This window comes from Balaenoptera acutorostrata, chromosome 3 (assembly GCF_949987535.1).
Source record: "Balaenoptera acutorostrata chromosome 3, mBalAcu1.1, whole genome shotgun sequence".
NCBI lineage: Eukaryota > Metazoa > Chordata > Mammalia > Artiodactyla > Balaenopteridae > Balaenoptera > Balaenoptera acutorostrata.
This window is the reverse complement of record NC_080066.1, coordinates 56,815,437-56,839,348: the sequence shown is the minus strand read 5'-3', so window position 1 is coordinate 56,839,348 and position 23,912 is coordinate 56,815,437. Positions and strand designations below refer to the sequence as shown.

General features: G+C 54.3%; 13 non-coding genes across 13 annotated transcripts; all 13 read right to left on the bottom strand.

The window, feature by feature from the left end:
* Positions 1–286: 286 nt before the first annotated feature.
* LOC130707777 (small nucleolar RNA SNORD116) lies at positions 287–378 on the bottom strand. The gene has a single exon (XR_009007807.1). It is a non-coding gene; the product is annotated as a small nucleolar RNA SNORD116 (small nucleolar RNA).
* A 2,410-nt stretch (positions 379–2,788) lies between these two features.
* On the bottom strand, positions 2,789–2,880 carry LOC130707962 (small nucleolar RNA SNORD116). The gene has a single exon (XR_009007992.1). It is a non-coding gene; the product is annotated as a small nucleolar RNA SNORD116 (small nucleolar RNA).
* Positions 2,881–3,268: 388 nt separating this feature from the next.
* LOC130708021 (small nucleolar RNA SNORD116) lies at positions 3,269–3,361 on the bottom strand. Its single transcript, XR_009008049.1, has one exon. It is a non-coding gene; the product is annotated as a small nucleolar RNA SNORD116 (small nucleolar RNA).
* Positions 3,362–5,807: 2,446 nt separating this feature from the next.
* LOC130707831 (small nucleolar RNA SNORD116) lies at positions 5,808–5,899 on the bottom strand. The gene has a single exon (XR_009007860.1). It is a non-coding gene; the product is annotated as a small nucleolar RNA SNORD116 (small nucleolar RNA).
* Positions 5,900–8,309: 2,410 nt separating this feature from the next.
* LOC130707895 (small nucleolar RNA SNORD116) lies at positions 8,310–8,401 on the bottom strand. Its single transcript, XR_009007924.1, has one exon. It is a non-coding gene; the product is annotated as a small nucleolar RNA SNORD116 (small nucleolar RNA).
* Positions 8,402–8,787: 386 nt separating this feature from the next.
* Positions 8,788–8,880, bottom strand: LOC130707974 (small nucleolar RNA SNORD116). The gene has a single exon (XR_009008003.1). It is a non-coding gene; the product is annotated as a small nucleolar RNA SNORD116 (small nucleolar RNA).
* A 2,446-nt stretch (positions 8,881–11,326) lies between these two features.
* LOC130707830 (small nucleolar RNA SNORD116) lies at positions 11,327–11,418 on the bottom strand. The gene has a single exon (XR_009007859.1). It is a non-coding gene; the product is annotated as a small nucleolar RNA SNORD116 (small nucleolar RNA).
* Positions 11,419–13,828: 2,410 nt separating this feature from the next.
* LOC130707894 (small nucleolar RNA SNORD116) lies at positions 13,829–13,920 on the bottom strand. Its single transcript, XR_009007923.1, has one exon. It is a non-coding gene; the product is annotated as a small nucleolar RNA SNORD116 (small nucleolar RNA).
* A 386-nt stretch (positions 13,921–14,306) lies between these two features.
* LOC130707973 (small nucleolar RNA SNORD116) lies at positions 14,307–14,399 on the bottom strand. Its single transcript, XR_009008002.1, has one exon. It is a non-coding gene; the product is annotated as a small nucleolar RNA SNORD116 (small nucleolar RNA).
* A 2,446-nt stretch (positions 14,400–16,845) lies between these two features.
* On the bottom strand, positions 16,846–16,937 carry LOC130707829 (small nucleolar RNA SNORD116). Its single transcript, XR_009007858.1, has one exon. It is a non-coding gene; the product is annotated as a small nucleolar RNA SNORD116 (small nucleolar RNA).
* A 2,410-nt stretch (positions 16,938–19,347) lies between these two features.
* On the bottom strand, positions 19,348–19,439 carry LOC130707893 (small nucleolar RNA SNORD116). Its single transcript, XR_009007922.1, has one exon. It is a non-coding gene; the product is annotated as a small nucleolar RNA SNORD116 (small nucleolar RNA).
* A 386-nt stretch (positions 19,440–19,825) lies between these two features.
* On the bottom strand, positions 19,826–19,918 carry LOC130707972 (small nucleolar RNA SNORD116). The gene has a single exon (XR_009008001.1). It is a non-coding gene; the product is annotated as a small nucleolar RNA SNORD116 (small nucleolar RNA).
* A 2,446-nt stretch (positions 19,919–22,364) lies between these two features.
* On the bottom strand, positions 22,365–22,456 carry LOC130707828 (small nucleolar RNA SNORD116). Its single transcript, XR_009007857.1, has one exon. It is a non-coding gene; the product is annotated as a small nucleolar RNA SNORD116 (small nucleolar RNA).
* Between the last annotated feature and the right edge of the window lie 1,456 nt (positions 22,457–23,912).

Below are 23,912 nucleotides of genomic sequence, written 5' to 3'. Positions count from 1 at the left end.
TAGAACCCAAGTGCAGGCGGCAGAACCAGCAATGGCTCACGCTTCCTCTCCTACCTGCATGCTGAACCGTGGCAGGGGACAGCAGTCCTGGCTAGATCAAGGAACCCCGAGACGGCACGCTGTCCCAAGCCTTCCCACCTGCATTGGCATCCCAGGCTCCTTTCCCAATGGCTCTTCTCCCCATGAGATGACCACAACCCTCAACTTGAACAACGTGGCTGTGGACACCCACGGCCGCAAATGCAACGTGAACCTCTCCCTACTTTCCTTTTGGGAGCCACGTGCTGGACCTCAGTTCCAACGAGGAGACGGTAGGGATTTCTCACTCATTTTGTTCAGATTTCCAAGGAATGCATTTGTGGGAGTCATCATCGATCCAAGCACATGCTCGAACGGTGGACATGCAAAGTTGCAGTTTCCATCACGGGACGGCCAGCGAGCTGAATCATATCAGCGTACAGAAGTGGCCAGAGCCGAGCCATGGGTCAGGAAATGCAGCCAGTTCTCAGGGCATCAAAGCTCGTGTTCCCCGAGAAAAGACCAGAAGGTGAGGGTGTAGCCCCGGTGCACACGTTCCTGTCGCCAAACCTTTAGGTTTAGCAAAGAAGTGTCGCTTACCGCAACAAGGGTTAAAACAGGATCCTCATGGAATGCACGCCAACACCCCTCCGAGACTCCTTCGCCTGGCCTCGCCTTGCCACACCGTCCTCACTTCAACGGCTATCAGGGATTATACGGATGGCCCCAGGCTGCTGCTGGCATTCCTTCCCTGGCATTCCACCTGGCTCGGGGTGAGAGAACACACACATGCTTGAGGAGGGTGCACGTGCGCACCGAGGGAAAGGGCGATACCACCCAGCGATGTGTGTTCTATCTCTCCTCAACATTTCATTTGCTGTCCATCTTGCCTGTGTGTCCAGAGCCAAACGTGAAAGCATTGTGTCACAGGTGCCTTCAGAGCGTGCGGCCATCAGGACAAAGATTGCCGCCGACCAAGAACCCCCTGTTCTCGGACCATGAAATTCCTCTCCTGAGCCATCTGCCCTCCATCAGAGCAAAAGGATGTCTTCCTGTTCCCCTGAGACACCCTCAGGACAACAGGGCCCCCTCAGCCTAAGAGCAAGTGCCCTCTATGGGAACAAACACGCCTTTGGAACTTATGATTAAACACAGTGGACACGCTCTCAAGGGGAGAGATCTTCCATAAGGGAAGGGCCCTTGGCCGAATATGACGACCTCCATCAAAAGCGGCTCGTAGGGACCCGTGACAAAGGGCACCTGAGGAACCCCTGAACTGATCAAGGGAGACTCACGAGCAGGTGTACTTCCTCATCTCCTGCCACGTCACAGGAACTTCCCTAGGAACGCATCCAAAGCTAATGTCAAGGGAGCCATTCCAATGCCCAAAGTGGCGGGCCAAACCCTTGCAGCAACTGGGTAACTTATCGTAGCACCTTGCACATTCGCATTCTTCCCTTCAAGGACAAGACCTTGGAGAAACCATGAGACCCAGGTCCTCCAGAACCAACGTGTTACCCACAGCCGAGCAATGAGAGAACGCATCCAACATCCTGCACCCTTGAACCGGCATGACTTCTCTGGCTTGAAGCCATGCACGCTGGAGATCACAGGCTCACAGCACCAGAAGGTGGCAGGACAAAATGACCCCGGCAGCACACATTCACTCCAGCCCTTAAACCTGTAGCGTTTCCTTGGCAGCCAACTCCCTTCTTTCTGCATGGTTGGGCCCAAAGACCTCTGGGAAGAGCTCTAAACCTCAGGGAATGCTATGCCGACCTGGTATAGCAATGACGCTGGGCTGTCCTAAGGAACGCCTTAACATCCTCAACATAGGGGCAATGAGGCCACACAGGGACAAAACATCCCAACGGCTCCAAATCGGTCCCAGTGAGAAGACACCATCCTGTGCCATGAAGGCACCATGCGCTGGAACAAGGATCCGCCGTGAAGCATATTGAGAAAGGAGAGGAAAAGGTTGGGATGGTCCAGGAATATGGACCTGTATTCCTTCCCTACACGGGACTCCAAATGTTTCTGAAGATATCCCAAAAGAGTTCCGGGAACCCTATGTCCACCGACCATCTATCCAGCCAACAGTAAGCCTGTGGGCTTAGCCAACACTCTCAAGTGTACTTCCCAATCGCCTTGCCTTCCTCTCTCCACCAGGATCCAAAGGAATCCACCCCTCACCTAAGTAGCTTGATATACCCTGGATTTGCCTAAGGCATTTTCCAACCTCTCCACACACAACACACAAGCAGGACACAACCCAAGGAGGCGCCAACAGCGTCGCCCAAATCCCGGGGACAGTGGCCCATTTGATTTCCCCCGACCATCAGGGCAAGCCTAAACTATATCCCACCTCCCAAGCTGAACAGGACATAGAGGCCTGGCCTGGCCAGGACTCCTTCTCTGACCCTGAGTGCAGAGACTTCTGTTTCCTTGCGGGAACAAGGCAACGGCCTGAGCTTGAGGGTGGCCTGTAGATCTCAATGGCAAGCCAGAGGAGTACCAGTGGCTCACACTTCCTTTCGCACCCGAACGCTGACCGCGGCAGGGGATAGCAGTTCTGGCTAGATTCAGGTGCCCAAAGACGTCAAGTTGTCCTTAGCCTTCCCACGTAGATGGACATCCCAGGCTCCTTTCCACATGGCTCTTTCTGCACGAGAAGCCCACCACCCTCAACTTGAACAATGTTGCTGCGCACGCCCACAGTAGCAAATGCAACATGGACCTCTCCCTAATTTTCCTTTGGGAGCCACGTGCTGGACCTCAGTTAGGATGAGAAGACGGGAGGTAGTGCTCATTCATCTGGTTTACATTTCCAAGGAATGCATTTATGGGAGTCATCACTGATCCACACTCCTGCTCAAAGGCTGGACGTGCAAAGTCGCGGACTGTCAGCAAGCTCAATCCTCTCAGCAGTAGGGAGCAGCCAGACTCGAGCCACGAGGCAGGAAGTGCCCCCAAGTCTCAGGGCATCGGAGCTCGGGTGCCCCAGGAAGAGCCCAGAATGTGACGGTGTAGTCATGCGGCACAAGTCCCCGTGGCCAAACATCTAGGTTTCTTCAAAGAAGTTCCGTTTACCCCCACAGGGTTTCCATCAGGAACCTTGTCGAGCCAGAGGCGATGCCCTTGGATCACACAGAAAGCTATTGGCATTGGAGATATTCCAATGCCCAAACTGGCAGGGCAAACCGATGCAGCAATTTGGTTACTTGCCCTGGCGCCTTGTATTTTCGCCCCCGGGCCCGTCAGTGACATGACCGCGGAGAAACCTGAGACCCATTCATTTGTTCAGAATTCCAAGCAGTGCATTTATTGGAGTCATCATCAATCCACCTGCTCAAAGACTGCACGTTCAAAGTCGCAGGCTCCACTGCGGGGCAGCCACCGATCTCAAGCATGTCAGCAGTCAGGAGCGGCCAGAGCCGACCCACGGCGCTGCAAATGGATCTAAGGATCATGGCATCATATCTGGGGTGCCCCTGGAAGAGCCAAGAAGGTGAGGGTGTAGTCTCAGTGCACAAGTCCCCGTGGCCAAACATCTAGGTTTCTGCAAAGAAGTTCCACTCACCACCACATGGTTCCTACGAGGATCCTCAAGGACTTCACGCCAAAACCACTCTGAGACTCTTTTGCCTTGACTTGCCTCACATTGCTGCACTCTCCTCACTTCGCCAGGTATCATGGACTATACAGAGGGGCCCATGCTGCTGCAGGTGTTTGTTCCCTGGCACTCCACCACCTGCCTCAGGGTGACAGAACACAGGGATGTTTGAGAAAAGTGAACGGGCGCACAGAGGCAAAGGGTGATACCGCCCAGCGATGTGCGCTATATCTCCCCTCAACATTTCATTTGCAGCCCATCATCTCTGTGTGTCCACAGCCAAACGTGAATGCATCGTGGCACAGATGCCTTCAGAGCACACGGGCATCAGCACAAAGAGCACAGCCGTCCATCAACCCCCTGGTATGGGCCTTCAACTTCCCCGCCTGAGCCACCTCCCCGCCGACACAGCATAGGGATGTCATCCTGAACCGCTGAGACACCCTCAGGGGAACTGGGATTACTCAGCCTAAGAGCCACTGCCCTCTGGGGAACCAAACCAATCCTGGTGCATACGCTTCCACACAATGGACTAACCCTCAACGGGAAATGTGGTCCCTGAGATCTTCCACAAGGGAATGGCGCTTGGCCAAATGGGACGATCTCCAACAAAAGCAGCTTGTAGGGACCGGTGACAAAACGCACCAGAGGAACTCCTGGACTGAACAATGGAGATTCACCTGCAGCCATACTTCCTGGCCTGCTGCCAAGACTGGCAACCTACCCTTGGCCCACACACAAAGCTAATGGCATGGGAACCATTCCGATGCCCAACGTGGCGGGGCAAACCCTTGCAGCAATTTTGTAACTTGCAGTGGTGTCTGGTACTTTCACACTCTGGGCCCATCAGTGACGTGACATTGGGGAAACCCGGAGGCTCAGGTCCTCAACAGCCACTTGTTACCCACAGCCATGCAACGACAGAGCCCAGACAACAGCCTAGACACTTGAACCGGTATGAGTTGTCTGGCCTGTGGCCAGGCTCGCCGGATACCACAGTGTGGATGCACGACCGGGTGGCAAGAAAAATGACACCCACACCATACATCCTCTCCTGCCCTTAAACCTGTAGCCTTTCCTTGGCAGCCGACTCCCTTGTTTCTGCATGGTTGCACCCAGTGACCTCTGGGTACAGCTCCAATCCTCAGGGAACGCTATGAGGGCCGGGTATAGAAACGATGCTTGGCTGTTCTCAGGAACACCTTCACATCTTCAACACAGGGGGAACGTGGCCAGACAGGGACAAAACACCCCAAGGCCTCCAAATCGGCCCCCATGAGAAGACACCATACTGTGCCATGAAGGCAACCATTCGCTGGCACAAGGACCCGCCATGAAGCAAATCGACCAAGGAGAGGAAAGAGGCGGGACAGTCCACAAATGTGCTCCCGTATTCCTTCCCTACACGCGCCTCCAGATGCTCCTGAGGGAGTCCCAAATGTGTTCCGTGAACCCCATGGCCACCGTCGATCTATCCACCCACCAGTAAACCTGTGGACTTAGCCAGCCATCTCACGTGTCTCTTTCACTCGCCTTGCCTTACTCTCTCTCCACCGGGATCCCAACGTGTCACGGCAAGGTGCCAGAGCCACCTCTCACCAAAGAAGCTTGCTGTGACCAGGCTTGACTAAAGCGTTTTCCAGCCCCTTCACACAGCACACACAAGCAGGACATAACCCGAGGAGGAGCCATCAGATTGGCTAAACTCCCAGGAACTGTGGCCCATTTGATTTCTCCCCTCATCAGGAGAAACCTAAACTGCATCTGGTCTCCCAAGTAGAAAATGACAAAGAACCCTGCCCTAGGCCTGGAATCCTATCTGACCCTGAGCCTACAAACTTCTGTTTCTTTGAGGCCACAAGGCAATGACCAGCAGGTGGGGGCAGCCTGTAGAACCCAAGTGCAGGCGGCAGAACCAGCAATGGCTCACGCTTCCTCTCCTACCTGCATGCTGAACCGTGGCAGGGGAGAGCAGTCCTGGCTAGACCAAAGTACCCAGTTACGGCACTCTGTCCCAAGCCTTCCCACCTGGATTGGCATCCCAGGCTCCTTTCCCAATGGCTCTTCTCCCCATGAGATGACCACAACCCTCAACTTGAACTATGTGGCTGTGGACACCCACGGCCACAAATGCAACATGAACTTCTCCCTACTTCCATTTTGGGAGCCACGTGCTGGACCTCAGTTCCAACGAGGAGACGGTAGGGATTTCTCACTCATTTTGTTCAGATTTCCAAGGAATGCATTTGTATGAGTCATCATCAATCCAAGCACATGTTCAAACGGTGGACATCTAAAGTTGCAGATTCCACCATGGGACGGCCAGCGAGCTGAATCATATCAGCGTACAGAAGTGGCCAGAGCCGAGCCACGGGTCAGGAAATGTAGCCAGTTCTCAGGGCATCAAAGCTCGTGTTCCCCGAGAAAAGACCAGAAGGTGAGGGTGTAGCCCCGGTGCACACGTTACCCTCGCTAAACCTTTAGGTTTAGCAAAGAAGTGTCGCTTACCGCAACAAGGTTTAAAGCAGGATCCTCATGGAATGCACACAAACACCCTTCCGAGACTCCTTCGCATGGCCTCACCTTGCCACACTGTCCTCACTTCAACGGGTATCAGGGATTATACGGATGGCCCCAGGCTGCTGCTGGCATTCCTTCCCTGGCATTCCACCTGGCTCGGGGTGAGAGAACACATGCACACTTGAGGAGGGTGCACAGGCGAACCGAGGGAAAGGGCGATACCACTCAGCGATGTGTGTTCTATCTCTCCTCAACATTTCATTTGCTGTCCATCTTGCCTGTGTGTCCACAGCCAAACGTGAAAGCATCGTGGCACAGGCGCCTTCAGAGCATGCAGCCATCAGGACAAAGAGCGCCACCGACCAACAACCCCTCGGGCTCGGTCCCTGAAATTCCTCTCCTGAGCAATCTGTCCTCCATCACAGCAAAAGTATGTCTTCCTGATCCCCTGAGACACCCTCAGGACAACAGGGCCCCCTCAGCCTAAGAGCAGGTGCCCTCTATGGGAACAAACACGCCTTTGGCACTTATGATTAAACACAGTGTACACGCCTTTAAGTGGAGAGATCTTCCATAAAGGAAGGGCCCTTGGCCAAATAAGACGACCTCCATCAAAAGCGGCTCGTATGGAGACGTGACAAAGGGCACCTGAGGAACCCCTGGACTGATCAAGGGAGAATCACCAGCAGGCATACTTCCTGGTCTCCTGCCAAGCCAGAGAAATTTCCTTGGGACCGCAACCAAACCTAATGACAAGGGAGCCATTCCAATGCCCAAAGTGGCGGGCCAAACCCTTGCAGCAACTGGGTAACTTATCGTAGCACCTTGCACATTCGCATTCTTCCCTTCAAGGACAAGACCTTGGAGAAACCATGAGACCCAGGTCCTCCAGAACCAACGTGTCACCCACAGCCGTGCAATGAGAGAACGCATCCAACATCTTGCACACTTGAAGCGGCATGACGTCTCTGGCTTGAAGCCATGCACGCTGGAGGTCACAGGCTCACAGCACCAGAAGGTGGCAGGACAAAATAACCCCGGCAGCACACATTCACTCCAGCCCTTAAACCTGTAGCGTTTCCTTGGCAGCCAACTCCCTTCTTTCTGCATGGTTGGGCCCAAGGACCTCCGGGAAGAGCTCCAAACCTCAGGGAATGCTATGCCGACCTGGTATAGCAATGACGCTGGGCTGTCCTAAGGAACACCTTAACATCCTCAACATAGGGGCAATGAGGCCACACAGGGACAAAACATCCCAACGGCTCCAAATCGGTCCCAGTGAGAAGACACTGTTCTGTGCGGTGAAGGCACCATGCGCTGGAACAAGGACCCGCCGTGAAGCACATTGAGAAAGGAGAGGAAAAGCTTGGGATGATCCACGAATGTGCACCTGTATTCCTTCCCTACACGGGACTCCAAATGCTCCTGAAGATATCCCAAAAGAGTTCCGGGAACCCTATGTCCACCGACCATCTATCCACCCAACAGTAAGCCTGTGGGCTTAGCCAACACTCTCAAGTGTACTTCCCAATCGCCTTGCCTTCCTCTCTCCACCAGGATCCAAACGAATCCACCCCTCACCTAAGTAGCTTGATATCCCCTGGATTTGCCTAAGGCATTTTCCAACCTCTCCACACACAACACACAAGCAGGACACAACCCAAGGAGGCGCCATCAGCGTCGCCCAAATCCCAGGGACAGTGGCCCATTTGATTTCCCCCGACCATCAGGGCAAACCTAAACTATATCCCACCTCCCAAGCTGAACATGACATAGACGCCTGGCCTGGCCAGGACTCCTTCTCTGACCCTGAGGGCAGAGACTTCTGTTTCCTTGCGGGAACAAGGCAACGACCTGAGCTTGAGGGTGGCCTGTAGATCTCAATGGCAAGCCAGAGGAGTACCAGTGGCTCATGCTTCCTTTCGCACCCGCACGCTGACCACGGCAGGGGATAGCAGTTCTGGCTAGACTCAGGTGCCCAGAGACGTCAAGTTGTCCTTAGCCTTCCCACGTAGATGGACATCCCAGGCTCCTTTCCACATGGCTCTTTCTGCACGAGAAGCCCGCCACCCTCAACTTGAACAATGTTGCTGCGCACGCCCACAGTAGCAAATGCAACATGGACCTCTCCCTAATTTTCCTTTGGGAGCCACGTGCTGGACCTCAGTTAGGATGAGAAGACGGTAGGTATTGCTCATTCATTTTGTTTAGATTTCCAAGGAATGCATTTATGGGAGTCATCACTGATCCACGCTCCTGCTCAAAGGCTAGATGTGCAAAGTCGCGGAAGGTCAGCAAGCTCAATCCTCTCAGCAGTAGGGAGCGGCCAGACTCGAGCCACAGGGCAGGAAGTGCCCCCAAGTCTCAGGGCATCGGAGCTCGGGTGCCCCAGGAAGAGCCCAGAATGTGACGGTGTAGTCTCGCGGCACAAATCCCCGTGGCCAAACATCTAGGTTTCTTCAAAGAAGTTCCGTTTAACCCACAAGGTTTCTACCAGGAACCTTGTCGAGCCAGAGGCGATGCCCTTGGATCACACAGAAAGCTATTGGCATTGGAGATATTCCAATGCCCAAACTGGCAGTGCAAACCCTTGCAGCAACTGGGTTACTTGCCCTGGCGACTTGTATATTCGCCCTGGGCCCATCAGTGACATGACCGCGGAGAAACCTGAGACCCATTCATTTGTTCAGAGTTCCAAGCAGTGCATTTATGGGAGTCATCATCAATCCACCTGCTCAAAGACTGCACGTTCAAAGTCGCAGGCTCCACCGCGGGGCAGCCACCGATCTCAAGCATGTCAGCAGTCAGGAGCGGCCAGAGCCGACCCACGGGGCTGCAAATGGATCTAAGGATCATGGCATCATATCTGGGGTGCCCCTGGAAGAGCCAAGAAGGTGAGGGTGTAGTCTCAGTGCACAAGTCCCCGTGGCCAAACATCTAGGTTTCTGCAAAGAAGTTCCACTCACCACCACATGGTTCCTACGAGGATCCTCAAGGACTTTACACCAAAACCACTCTGAGACTCTTTTGCCTTGACTTGCCTCACATTGCTGCACTCTCCTCACTTCGCCAGGTATCATGGACTATACAGAGGGGCCCATGCTGCTGCAGGTGTTTGTTCCCTGGCACTCCACCACCTGCCTCAGGGTGACAGAACACAGGGATGTTTGAGAAAAGTGAACGGGCGCACAGAGGCAAAGGGTGATACCGCCCAGCGATGTGCGCTATATCTCCACTCAACATTTCATTTGCAGCCCATCATCTCTGTGTGTCCACAGCCAAACGTAAATGAGTCGTGGCACAGATGCCTTCAGAGCACACGGGCATCAGCACAAAGAGCACAGCCGTCCATCAACCCCCTGGTATGGGCCTTCAACTTCCCCGCCTGAGCCACCTCCCCGCCGACACAGCATAGGGATGTCATCCTGAACCGCTGAGACACCCTCAGGGGAACTGGGGTTACTCAGCGTAAGGGCCACTGCCCTCTGGGGAACCAAACCAATCCTGGTGCATACGCTTCCACACAATGGACTCACGCTCAACGGGAAATGTGGTCCCTGAGATCTTCCACAAGGGAATGGCCCTTGGCCAAATGGGACGACCTCCAACAAAAGCAGCTTGTAGGGACCGGTGACAAAACGCACCAGAGGAACTCCTGGACTGAACAATGGAGATTCACCTGCAGCCATACTTCCTGGCCTGCTGCCAAGACTGGCAACCTACCCTTGGCCCACACACAAAGCTAATGGCATGGGAACCATTCCGACGCCCAACGTGGCGGGGCAAACCCTTGCAGCAATTTTGTAACTTGCAGTGGTGTCTGGTACTTTCCCACTCTGGGCCCATCAGTGACGTGCCATTGGGGAAACCCGGAGGCTCAGGTCCTCAACAGCCACTTGTTACCCACAGCCATGCAACGACAGAACCCAGACAACAGCCTAGACACTTGAACCGGTATGACTTGTCTGGCCTGTGGCCAGGCTCGCCGGATACCACAGTGTGGATGCACCAGCGGGTGGCAGGAAAAATGACACCCACACCACACATCCTCTCCTGCCCTTAAACCTGTAGCCTTTCCTTGGCAGCCGACTCCCTTGTTTCTGCATGGTTGCACCCAATGACCTCTGGGTACAGCTCCAATCCTCAGGGAACGCTATGAGGGCCAGGTATAGAAACGATGCTTGGCTGTCCTCAGGAACACCTTCACATCTTCAACACAGGGGGAACGTGGCCAGACAGGGACAAAACACCCCAAGGCCTCCAAATCGGCCCCCATGAGAAGACACCATACTGTGCCATGAAGGCAACCATTCGCTGGCACAAGGACCCGCCATGAAGCAAATCGACCAAGGAGAGGAAAGAGGCGGGACAGTCCACAAATGTGCTCCCGTGTTCCTTCCCTACACGTGCCTCCAGATGCTCCTGAGGGAGTCCCAAATGTGTTCCGTGAACCCCATGGCCACCGTCGATGTATCCACCCACCAGTAAACCTGTGGGCTTAGCCAGCCATCTCACGTGTCTCTTTCACTCGCCTTGCCTTACTCTCTCTCCACCGGGATCCCAACGTGTCACGGCAAGGTGCCAGAGCCACCTCTCACCAAAGAAGCTTGCTGTGACCAAGCTTGACTAAAGCGTTTTCCAGCCCCTTCACACAGCACACACAAGCAGGACATAACCCGAGGAGGAGCCATCAGATTGGCTAAACTCCCAGGAACTGTGGCCCATTTGATTTCTCCCCTCATCAGGAGAAACCTAAACTGCATCTGGTCTCCCAAGTAGAAAATGACAAAGAACCCTGCCCTAGGCCTGGAATCCTATCTGACCCTGAGCCTACAAACTTCTGTTTCTTTGAGGCCACAAGGCAATGACCAGCAGGTGGGGGCAGCCTGTAGAACCCAAGTGCAGGCGGCAGAACCAGCAATGGCTCACGCTTCCTCTCCTACCTGCATGCTGAACCGTGGCAGGGGACAGCAGTCCTGGCTAGACCAAGGTACCCAGAGACGGCACTCTGTCCCAAGCCTTCCCACCTGGATTGGCATCCCAGGCTCCTTTCCCAATGGCTCTTCTCCCCATGAGATGACCACAACCCTCAACTTGAACTATGTGGCTGTGGACACCCACGACCACAAATGCAACATGAACTTCCCCCTACTTCCCTTTTGGGAGCCACGTGCTGGACCTCAGTTCCAACGAGGAGACGGTAGGGATTTCTCACTCATTTTGTTCAGATTTCCAAGGAATGCATTTGTATGAGTCATCATCAATCCAAGCACATGTTCAAACGATGGACATCTAAAGTTGCAGATTCCACCATGGGACGGCCAGCGAGCTGAATCATATCAGCCTACAGAAGCGGCCAGAGCCGAGCCACGGGTCAGGAAATGCAGCCAGTTCTCAGGGCATCAAAGCTCGTGTTCCCCGAGAAAAGACCAGAAGGTGAGGGTGTAGCCCCGGTGCACACGTTACCCTCGCTAAACCTTTAGGTTTAGCAAAGAAGTGTCGCTTACCGCAACAAGGTTTAAAGCAGGATCCTCATGGAATGCACACAAACACCCTTCCGAGACTCCTTCGCATGGCCTCACCTTGCCACACTGTCCTCACTTCAACGGGTATCAGGGATTATACGGATGGCCCCAGGCTGCTGCTGGCATTCCTTCCCTGGCATTCCACCTGGCTCGGGGTGAGAGAACACATGCACACTTGAGGAGGGTGCACGGGCGAACCGAGGGAAAGGGCGATACCACCCAGCGATGTGTGTTCTATCTCTCCTCAACATTTCATTTGCTGTCCATCTTGCCTGTGTGTCCACAGCCAAACGTGAAAGCATCGTGGCACAGGCGCCTTCAGAGCATGCAGCCATCAGGACAAAGAGCGCCACCGACCAACAACCCCTCGGGCTCGTTCCCTGAAATTCCTCTGCTGAGCAGTCTGCCCTCCATCACAGAAAAAGTATGTCTTCCTGATCCCCTGAGACACCCTCAGGACAACAGGGCCCCCTCAGCCTAAGAGCAGGTGCCCTCTATGGGAACAAACACGCCTTTGGCACTTATGATTAAACACAGTGGACACGCCCTTAAGTGGAGAGATCTTCCATAAGGGAAGGGCCCTTGGCCAAATAAGACGACCTCCATCAAAAGCGGCTCGTATGGAGACGTGACAAAGGGCACCTGAGGAACCCCTGGACTGATCAAGGGAGAATCACCAGCAGGCATACTTCCTGGTCTCCTGCCAAGCCAGAGAAATTTCCTTGGGACCGCAACCAAACCTAATGACAAGGGAGCCATTCCAATGCCCAAAGTGGCGGGCCAAACCCTTGCAGCAACTGGGTAACTTATCGTAGCACCTTGCACATTCGCATTCTTCCCTTCAAGGACAAGACCTTGGAGAAACCATGAGACCCAGGTCCTCCAGAACCAACGTGTCACCCACAGCCGTGCAATGAGAGAACGCATCCAACATCTTGCACACTTGAAGCGGCATGACGTCTCTGGCTTGAAGCCATGCACGCTGGAGGTCACAGGCTCACAGCACCAGAAGGTGGCAGGACAAAATAACCCCGGCAGCACACATTCACTCCAGCCCTTAAACCTGTAGCGTTTCCTTGGCAGCCAACTCCCTTCTTTCTGCATGGTTGGGCCCAAGGACCTCCGGGAAGAGCTCCAAACCTCAGGGAATGCTATGCCGACCTGGTATAGCAATGACGCTGGGCTGTCCTAAGGAACACCTTAACATCCTCAACATAGGGGCAATGAGGCCACACAGGGACAAAACATCCCAACGGCTCCAAATCGGTCCCAGTGAGAAGACACTGTTCTGTGCGGTGAAGGCACCATGCGCTGGAACAAGGACCCGCCGTGAAGCACATTGAGAAAGGAGAGGAAAAGCTTGGGATGATCCACGAATGTGCACCTGTATTCCTTCCCTACACGGGACTCCAAATGCTCCTGAAGATATCCCAAAAGAGTTCCGGGAACCCTATGTCCACCGACCATCTATCCACCCAACAGTAAGCCTGTGGGCTTAGCCAACACTCTCAAGTGTACTTCCCAATCGCCTTGCCTTCCTCTCTCCACCAGGATCCAAACGAATCCACCCCTCACCTAAGTAGCTTGATATCCCCTGGATTTGCCTAAGGCATTTTCCAACCTCTCCACACACAACACACAAGCAGGACACAACCCAAGGAGGCGCCATCAGCATCGCCCAAATCCCAGGGACAGTGGCCCATTTGTTTTCCCCCGACCATCAGGGCAAACCTAAACTATATCCCACCTCCCAAGCTGAACATGACATAGACGCCTGGCCTGGCCAGGACTCCTTCTCTGACCCTGAGGGCAGAGACTTCTGTTTCCTTGCGGGAACAAGGCAACGACCTGAGCTTGAGGGTGGCCTGTAGATCTCAATGGCAAGCCAGAGGAGTACCAGTGGCTCACGCTTCCTTTCGCACCCGCACGCTGACCACGGCAGGGGATAGCAGTTCTGGCTAGACTCAGGTGCCCAGAGACGTCAAGTTGTCCTTAGCCTTCCCACGTAGATGGACATCCCAGGCTCCTTTCCACATGGCTCTTTCTGCACGAGAAGCCCGCCACCCTCAACTTGAACAATGTTGCTGCGCACGCCCACAGTAGCAAATGCAACATGGACCTCTCCCTAATTTTCCTTTGGGAGCCACGTGCTGGACCTCAGTTAGGATGAGAAGACGGTAGGTATTGCTCATTCATTTTGTTTAGATTTCCAAGGAATGCATTTATGGGAGTCATCACTGATCCACGCTCCTGCTCAAAGGCTAGATGTGCAAAGTCGCGGAAGGTCAGCAAGCTCAATCCTCTCAGCAGTAGGGAGCGGCCAGACTCGAGCCACAGGGCAGGAAGTGCCCCCAAGTCTCAGGGCATCGGAGCTCGGGTGCCCCAGGAAGAGCCCAGAATGTGACGGTGTAGTCTCGCGGCACAAATCCCCGTGGCCAAACATCTAGGTTTCTTCAAAGAAGTTCCGTTTAACCCACAAGGTTTCTACCAGGAACCTTGTCGAGCCAGAGGCGATGCCCTTGGATCACACAGAAAGCTATTGGCATTGGAGATATTCCAATGCCCAAACTGGCAGTGCAAACCCTTGCAGCAACTGGGTTACTTGCCCTGGCGACTTGTATATTCGCCCCGGGCCCATCAGTGACATGACCGCGGAGAAACCTGAGACCCATTCATTTGTTCAGAGTTCCAAGCAGTGCATTTATGGGAGTCATCATCAATCCACCTGCTCAAAGACTGCACGTTCAAAGTCGCAGGCTCCACCGCGGGGCAGCCACCGATCTCAAGCATGTCAGCAGTCAGGAGCGGCCAGAGCCGACCCACGGGGCTGCAAATGGATCTAAGGATCATGGCATCATATCTGGGGTGCCCCTGGAAGAGCCAAGAAGGTGAGGGTGTAGTCTCAGTGCACAAGTCCCCGTGGCCAAACATCTAGGTTTCTGCAAAGAAGTTCCACTCACCACCACATGGTTCCTACGAGGATCCTCAAGGACTTTACACCAAAACCACTCTGAGACTCTTTTGCCTTGACTTGCCTCACATTGCTGCACTCTCCTCACTTCGCCAGGTATCATGGACTATACAGAGGGGCCCATGCTGCTGCAGGTGTTTGTTCCCTGGCACTCCACCACCTGCCTCAGGGTGACAGAACACAGGGATGTTTGAGAAAAGTGAACGGGCGCACAGAGGCAAAGGGTGATACTGCCCAGCGATGTGCGCTATATCTCCACTCAACATTTCATTTGCAGCCCATCATCTCTGTGTGTCCACAGCCAAACGTAAATGCGTCGTGGCACAGATGCCTTCAGAGCACACGGGCATCAGCACAAAGAGCACAGCCGTCCATCAACCCCCTGGTATGGGCCTTCAACTTCCCCGCCTGAGCCACCTCCCCGCCGACACAGCATAGGGATGTCATCCTGAACCGCTGAGACACCCTCAGGGGAACAGGGATTACTCAGCGTAAGGGCCACTGCCCTCTGGGGAACCAAACCAATCCTGGTGCATACGCTTCCACACAATGGACTCACGCTCAACGGGAAATGTGGTCCCTGAGATCTTCCACAAGGGAATGGCCCTTGGCCAAATGGGACGACCTCCAACAAAAGCAGCTTGTAGGGACCGGTGACAAAACGCACCAGAGGAACTCCTGGACTGAACAATGGAGATTCACCTGCAGCCATACTTCCTGGCCTGCTGCCAAGACTGGCAACCTACCCTTGGCCCACACACAAAGCTAATGGCATGGGAACCATTCCGACGCCCAACGTGGCGGGGCAAACCCTTGCAGCAATTTTGTAACTTGCAGTGGTGTCTGGTACTTTCCCACTCTGGGCCCATCAGTGACGTGCCATTGGGGAAACCCGGAGGCTCAGGTCCTCAACAGCCACTTGTTACCCACAGCCATGCAACGACAGAACCCAGACAACAGCCTAGACACTTGAACCGGTATGACTTGTCTGGCCTGTGGCCAGGCTCGCCGGATACCACAGTGTGGATGCACCAGCGGGTGGCAGGAAAAATGACACCCACACCACACATCCTCTCCTGTCCTTAAACCTGTAGCCTTTCCTTGGCAGCCGACTCCCTTGTTTCTGCATGGTTGCACCCAATGACCTCTGGGTACAGCTCCAATCCTCAGGGAACGCTATGAGGGCCAGGTATAGAAACGATGCTTGGCTGTCCTCAGGAACACCTTCACATCTTCAACACAGGGGGAACGTGGCCAGACAGGGACAAAACACCCCAAGGCCTCCAAATCGGCCCCCATGAGAAGACACCATACTGTGCCATGAAGGCAACCATTCGCTGGCACAAGGACCCGCCATGAAGCAAATCGACCAAGGAGAGGAAAGAGGCGGGACAGTCCACAAATGTGCTCCCGTGTTCCTTCCCTACACGTGCCTCCAGATGCTCCTGAGGGAGTCCCAAATGTGTTCCGTGAACCCCATGGCCACCGTCGATCTATCCACCCACCAGTAAACCTGTGGGCTTAGCCAGCCATCTCACGTGTCTCTTTCACTCGCCTTGCCTTACTCTCTCTCCACCGGGATCCCAACGTGTCACGGCAAGGTGCCAGAGCCACCTCTCACCAAAGAAGCTTGCTGTGACCAAGCTTGACTAAAGCGTTTTCCAGCCCCTTCACACAGCACACACAAGCAGGACATAACCCGAGGAGGAGCCATCAGATTGGCTAAACTCCCAGGAACTGTGGCCCATTTGATTTCTCCCCTCATCAGGAGAAACCTAAACTGCATCTGGTCTCCCAAGTAGAAAATGACAAAGAACCCTGCCCTAGGCCTGGAATCCTATCTGACCCTGAGCCTACAAACTTCTGTTTCTTTGAGGCCACAAGGCAATGACCAGCAGGTGGGGGCAGCCTGTAGAACCCAAGTGCAGGCGGCAGAACCAGCAATGGCTCACGCTTCCTCTCCTACCTGCATGCTGAACCGTGGCAGGGGAGAGCAGTCCTGGCTAGACCAAGGTACCCAGAGACGGCACTCTGTCCCAAGCCTTCCCACCTGGATTGGCATCCCAGGCTCCTTTCCCAATGGCTCTTCTCCCCATGAGATGACCACAACCCTCAACTTGAACTATGTGGCTGTGGACACCCACGGCCACAAATGCAACATGAACTTCTCCCTACTTCCCTTTTGGGAGCCACGTGCTGGACCTCAGTTCCAACGAGGAGACGGTAGGGATTTCTCACTCATTTTGTTCAGATTTCCAAGGAATGCATTTGTATGAGTCATCATCAATCCAAGCACATGTTCAAACGATGGACATCTAAAGTTGCAGATTCCACCATGGGACAGCCAGCGAGCTGAATCATATCAGCGTACAGAAGTGGCCAGAGCCGAGCCACGGGTCAGGAAATGCAGCCAGTTCTCAGGGCATCAAAGCTCGTGTTCCCCGAGAAAAGACCAGAAGGTGAGGGTGTAGCCCCGGTGCACACGTTACCCTCGCTAAACCTTTAGGTTTAGCAAAGAAGTGTCGCTTACCGCAACAAGGTTTAAAGCAGGATCCTCATGGAATGCACACAAACACCCTTCCGAGACTCCTTCGCATGGCCTCACCTTGCCACACTGTCCTCACTTCAACGGGTATCAGGGATTATACGGATGGCCCCAGGCTGCTGCTGGCATTCCTTCCCTGGCATTCCACCTGGCTCGGAGTGAGAGAACACATGCACACTTGAGGAGGGTGCACGGGCGAACCGAGGGAAAGGGCGATACCACCCAGCGATGTGTGTTCTATCTCTCCTCAACATTTCATTTGCTGTCCATCTTGCCTGTGTGTCCACAGCCAAACGTGAAAGCATCGTGGCACAGGCGCCTTCAGAGCATGCAGCCATCAGGACAAAGAGCGCCACCGACCAACAACCCCTCGGGCTCGTTCCCTGAAATTCCTCTGCTGAGCAGTCTGCCCTCCATCACAGAAAAAGTATGTCTTCCTGATCCCCTGAGACACCCTCAGGACAACAGGGCCCCCTCAGCCTAAGAGCAGGTGCCCTCTATGGGAACAAACACGCCTTTGGCACTTATGATTAAACACAGTGGACACGCCCTTAAGTGGAGAGATCTTCCATAAGGGAAGGGCCCTTGGCCAAATAAGACGACCTCCATCAAAAGCGGCTCGTATGGAGACGTGACAAAGGGCACCTGAGGAACCCCTGGACTGATCAAGGGAGAATCACCAGCAGGCATACTTCCTGGTCTCCTGCCAAGCCAGAGAAATTTCCTTGGGACCGCAACCAAACCTAATGACAAGGGAGCCATTCCAATGCCCAAAGTGGCGGGCCAAACCCTTGCAGCAACTGGGTAACTTATCGTAGCACCTTGCACATTCGCATTCTTCCCTTCAAGGACAAGACCTTGGAGAAACCATGAGACCCAGGTCCTCCAGAACCAACGTGTCACCCACAGCCGTGCAATGAGAGAACGCATCCAACATCTTGCACACTTGAAGCGGCATGACGTCTCTGGCTTGAAGCCATGCACGCTGGAGGTCACAGGCTCACAGCACCAGAAGGTGGCAGGACAAAATAACCCCGGCAGCACACATTCACTCCAGCCCTTAAACCTGTAGCGTTTCCTTGGCAGCCAACTCCCTTCTTTCTGCATGGTTGGGCCCAAGGACCTCCGGGAAGAGCTCCAAACCTCAGGGAATGCTATGCCGACCTGGTATAGCAATGACGCTGGGCTGTCCTAAGGAACACCTTAACATCCTCAACATAGGGGCAATGAGGCCACACAGGGACAAAACATCCCAACGGCTCCAAATCGGTCCCAGTGAGAAGACACTGTTCTGTGCGGTGAAGGCACCATGCGCTGGAACAAGGACCCGCCGTGAAGCACATTGAGAAAGGAGAGGAAAAGCTTGGGATGATCCACGAATGTGCACCTGTATTCCTTCCCTACACGGGACTCCAAATGCTCCTGAAGATATCCCAAAAGAGTTCCGGGAACCCTATGTCCACCGACCATCTATCCACCCAACAGTAAGCCTGTGGGCTTAGCCAACACTCTCAAGTGTACTTCCCAATCGCCTTGCCTTCCTCTCTCCACCAGGATCCAAACGAATCCACCCCTCACCTAAGTAGCTTGATATCCCCTGGATTTGCCTAAGGCATTTTCCAACCTCTCCACACACAACACACAAGCAGGACACAACCCAAGGAGGCGCCATCAGCGTCGCCCAAATCCCAGGGACAGTGGCCCATTTGATTTCCCCCGACCATCAGGGCAAACCTAAACTATATCCCACCTCCCAAGCTGAACATGACATAGACGCCTGGCCTGGCCAGGACTCCTTCTCTGACCCTGAGGGCAGAGACTTCTGTTTCCTTGCGGGAACAAGGCAACGACCTGAGCTTGAGGGTGGCCTGTAGATCTCAATGGCAAGCCAGAGGAGTACCAGTGGCTCATGCTTCCTTTCGCACCCGCACGCTGACCACGGCAGGGGATAGCAGTTCTGGCTAGACTCAGGTGCCCAGAGACGTCAAGTTGTCCTTAGCCTTCCCACGTAGATGGACATCCCAGGCTCCTTTCCACATGGCTCTTTCTGCACGAGAAGCCCGCCACCTTCAACTTGAACAATGTTGCTGCGCACGCCCACAGTAGCAAATGCAACATGGACCTCTCCCTAATTTTCCTTTGGGAGCCACGTGCTGGACCTCAGTTAGGATGAGAAGACGGTAGGTATTGCTCATTCATTTTGTTTAGATTTCCAAGGAATGCATTTATGGGAGTCATCACTGATCCACACTCCTGCTCAAAGGCTAGATGTGCAAAGTCGCGGAAGGTCAGCAAGCTCAATCCTCTCAGCAGTAGGGAGCGGCCAGACTCGAGCCACAGGGCAGGAAGTGCCCCCAAGTCTCAGGGCATCGGAGCTCGGGTGCCCCAGGAAGAGCCCAGAATGTGACGGTGTAGTCTCGCGGCACAAATCCCCGTGGCCAAACATCTAGGTTTCTTCAAAGAAGTTCCGTTTAACCCACAAGGTTTCTACCAGGAACCTTGTCGAGCCAGAGGCGATGCCCTTGGATCACACAGAAAGCTATTGGCATTGGAGATATTCCAATGCCCAAACTGGCAGTGCAAACCCTTGCAGCAACTGGGTTACTTGCCCTGGCGACTTGTATATTCGCCCCGGGCCCATCAGTGACATGACCGCGGAGAAACCTGAGACCCATTCATTTGTTCAGAGTTCCAAGCAGTGCATTTATGGGAGTCATCATCAATCCACCTGCTCAAAGACTGCACGTTCAAAGTCGCAGGCTCCACCGCGGGGCAGCCACCGATCTCAAGCATGTCAGCAGTCAGGAGCGGCCAGAGCCGACCCACGGGGCTGCAAATGGATCTAAGGATCATGGCATCATATCTGGGGTGCCCCTGGAAGAGCCAAGAAGGTGAGGGTGTAGTCTCAGTGCACAAGTCCCCGTGGCCAAACATCTAGGTTTCTGCAAAGAAGTTCCACTCACCACCACATGGTTCCTACGAGGATCCTCAAGGACTTTACACCAAAACCACTCTGAGACTCTTTTGCCTTGACTTGCCTCACATTGCTGCACTCTCCTCACTTCGCCAGGTATCATGGACTATACAGAGGGGCCCATGCTGCTGCAGGTGTTTGTTCCCTGGCACTCCACCACCTGCCTCAGGGTGACAGAACACAGGGATGTTTGAGAAAAGTGAACGGGCGCACAGAGGCAAAGGGTGATACCGCCCAGCGATGTGCGCTATATCTCCACTCAACATTTCATTTGCAGCCCATCATCTCTGTGTGTCCACAGCCAAACGTAAATGCGTCGTGGCACAGATGCCTTCAGAGCACACGGGCATCAGCACAAAGAGCACAGCCGTCCATCAACCCCCTGGTATGGGCCTTCAACTTCCCCGCCTGAGCCACCTCCCCGCCGACACAGCATAGGGATGTCATCCTGAACCGCTGAGACACCCTCAGGGGAACTGGGATTACTCAGCGTAAGGGCCACTGCCCTCTGGGGAACCAAACCAATCCTGGTGCATACGCTTCCACACAATGGACTCACGCTCAACGGGAAATGTGGTCCCTGAGATCTTCCACAAGGGAATGGCCCTTGGCCAAATGGGACGACCTCCAACAAAAGCAGCTTGTAGGGACCGGTGACAAAACGCACCAGAGGAACTCCTGGACTGAACAATGGAGATTCACCTGCAGCCATACTTCCTGGCCTGCTGCCAAGACTGGCAACCTACCCTTGGCCCACACACAAAGCTAATGGCATGGGAACCATTCCGACGCCCAACGTGGCGGGGCAAACCCTTGCAGCAATTTTGTAACTTGCAGTGGTGTCTGGTACTTTCCCACTCTGGGCCCATCAGTGACGTGCCATTGGGGAAACCCGGAGGCTCAGGTCCTCAACAGCCACTTGTTACCCACAGCCATGCAACGACAGAACCCAGACAACAGCCTAGACACTTGAACCGGTATGACTTGTCTGGCCTGTGGCCAGGCTCGCCGGATACCACAGTGTGGATGCACCAGCGGGTGGCAGGAAAAATGACACCCACACCACACATCCTCTCCTGCCCTTAAACCTGTAGCCTTTCCTTGGCAGCCGACTCCCTTGTTTCTGCATGGTTGCGCCCAATGACCGCCGGGTACAGCTCCAATCCTCAGGGAACGCTATGAGGGCCAGGTATAGAAACGATGCTTGGCTGTCCTCAGGAACACCTTCACATCTTCAACACAGGGGGAACGTGGCCAGACAGGGACAAAACACCCCAAGGCCTCCAAATCGGCCCCCATGAGAAGACACCATACTGTGCCATGAAGGCAACCATTCGCTGGCACAAGGACCCGCCATGAAGCAAATCGACCAAGGAGAGGAAAGAGGCGGGACAGTCCACAAATGTGCTCCCGTGTTCCTTCCCTACACGTGCCTCCAGATGCTCCTGAGGGAGTCCCAAATGTGTTCCGTGAACCCCATGGCCACCGTCGATCTATCCACCCACCAGTAAACCTGTGGGCTTAGCCAGCCATCTCACGTGTCTCTTTCACTCGCCTTGCCTTACTCTCTCTCCACCGGGATCCCAACGTGTCACGGCAAGGTGCCAGAGCCACCTCTCACCAAAGAAGCTTGCTGTGACCAAGCTTGACTAAAGCGTTTTCCAGCCCCTTCACACAGCACACACAAGCAGGACACAACCCGAGGAGGAGCCATCAGATTGGCTAAACTCCCAGGAACTGTGGCCCATTTGATTTCTCCCCTCATCAGGAGAAACCTAAACTGCATCTGGTCTCCCAAGTAGAAAATGACAAAGAACCCTGCCCTAGGCCTGGAATCCTATCTGACCCTGAGCCTACAAACTTCTGTTTCTTTGAGGCCACAAGGCAATGACCAGCAGGTGGGGGCAGCCTGTAGAACCCAAGTGCAGGCGGCAGAACCAGCAATGGCTCACGCTTCCTCTCCTACCTGCATGCTGAACCGTGGCAGGGGACAGCAGTCCTGGCTAGACCAAGGTACCCAGAGACGGCACTCTGTCCCAAGCCTTCCCACCTGGATTGGCATCCCAGGCTCCTTTCCCAATGGCTCTTCTCCCCATGAGATGACCACAACCCTCAACTTGAACTATGTGGCTGTGGACACCCACGGCCACAAATGCAACATGAACTTCTCCCTACTTCCCTTTTGGGAGCCACGTGCTGGACCTCAGTTCCAACGAGGAGACGGTAGGGATTTCTCACTCATTTTGTTCAGATTTCCAAGGAATGCATTTGTATGAGTCATCATCAATCCAAGCACATGTTCAAACGATGGACATCTAAAGTTGCAGATTCCACCATGGGACGGCCAGCGAGCTGAATCATATCAGCGTACAGAAGTGGCCAGAGCCGAGCCACGGGTCAGGAAATGCAGCCAGTTCTCAGGGCATCAAAGCTCGTGTTCCCCGAGAAAAGACCAGAAGGTGAGGGTGTAGCCCCGGTGCACACGTTACCCTCGCTAAACCTTTAGGTTTAGCAAAGAAGTGTCGCTTACCGCAACAAGGTTTAAAGCAGGATCCTCATGGAATGCACACAAACACCCTTCCGAGACTCCTTCGCATGGCCTCACCTTGCCACACTGTCCTCACTTCAACGGGTATCAGGGATTATACGGATGGCCCCAGGCTGCTGCTGGCATTCCTTCCCTGGCATTCCACCTGGCTCGGGGTGAGAGAACACATGCACACTTGAGGAGGGTGCACGGGCGAACCGAGGGAAAGGGCGATACCACCCAGCGATGTGTGTTCTATCTCTCCTCAACATTTCATTTGCTGTCCATCTTGCCTGTGTGTCCACAGCCAAACGTGAAAGCATCGTGGCACAGGCGCCTTCAGAGCATGCAGCCATCAGGACAAAGAGCGCCACCGACCAACAACCCCTCGGGCTCGGTCCCTGAAATTCCTCTCCTGAGCAATCTGCCCTCCATCACAGAAAAAGTATGTCTTCCTGATCCCCTGAGACACCCTCAGGACAACAGGGCCCCCTCAGCCTAAGAGCAGGTGCCCTCTATGGGAACAAACACGCCTTTGGCACTTATGATTAAACACAGTGGACACGCCCTTAAGTGGAGAGATCTTCCATAAGGGAAGGGCCCTTGGCCAAATAAGACGACCTCCATCAAAAGCGGCTCGTATGGAGACGTGACAAAGGGCACCTGAGGAACCCCTGGACTGATCAAGGGAGACTCACCAGCAGGCATACTTCCTGGTCTCCTGCCAAGCCAGAGAAATTTCCTTGGGACCGCAACCAAACCTAATGACAAGGGAGCCATTCCAATGCCCAAAGTGGCGGGCCAAACCCTTGCAGCAACTGGGTAACTTATCGTAGCACCTTGCACATTCGCATTCTTCCCTTCAAGGACAAGACCTTGGAGAAACCATGAGACCCAGGTCCTCCAGAACCAACGTGTCACCCACAGCCGTGCAATGAGAGAACGCATCCAACATCTTGCACACTTGAAGCGGCATGACGTCTCTGGCTTGAAGCCATGCACGCTGGAGGTCACAGGCTCACAGCACCAGAAGGTGGCAGGACAAAATAACCCCGGCAGCACACATTCACTCCAGCCCTTAAACCTGTAGCGTTTCCTTGGCAGCCAACTCCCTTCTTTCTGCATGGTTGGGCCCAAAGACCTCCGGGAAGAGCTCCAAACCTCAGGGAATGCTATGCCGACCTGGTATAGCAATGACGCTGGGCTGTCCTAAGGAACA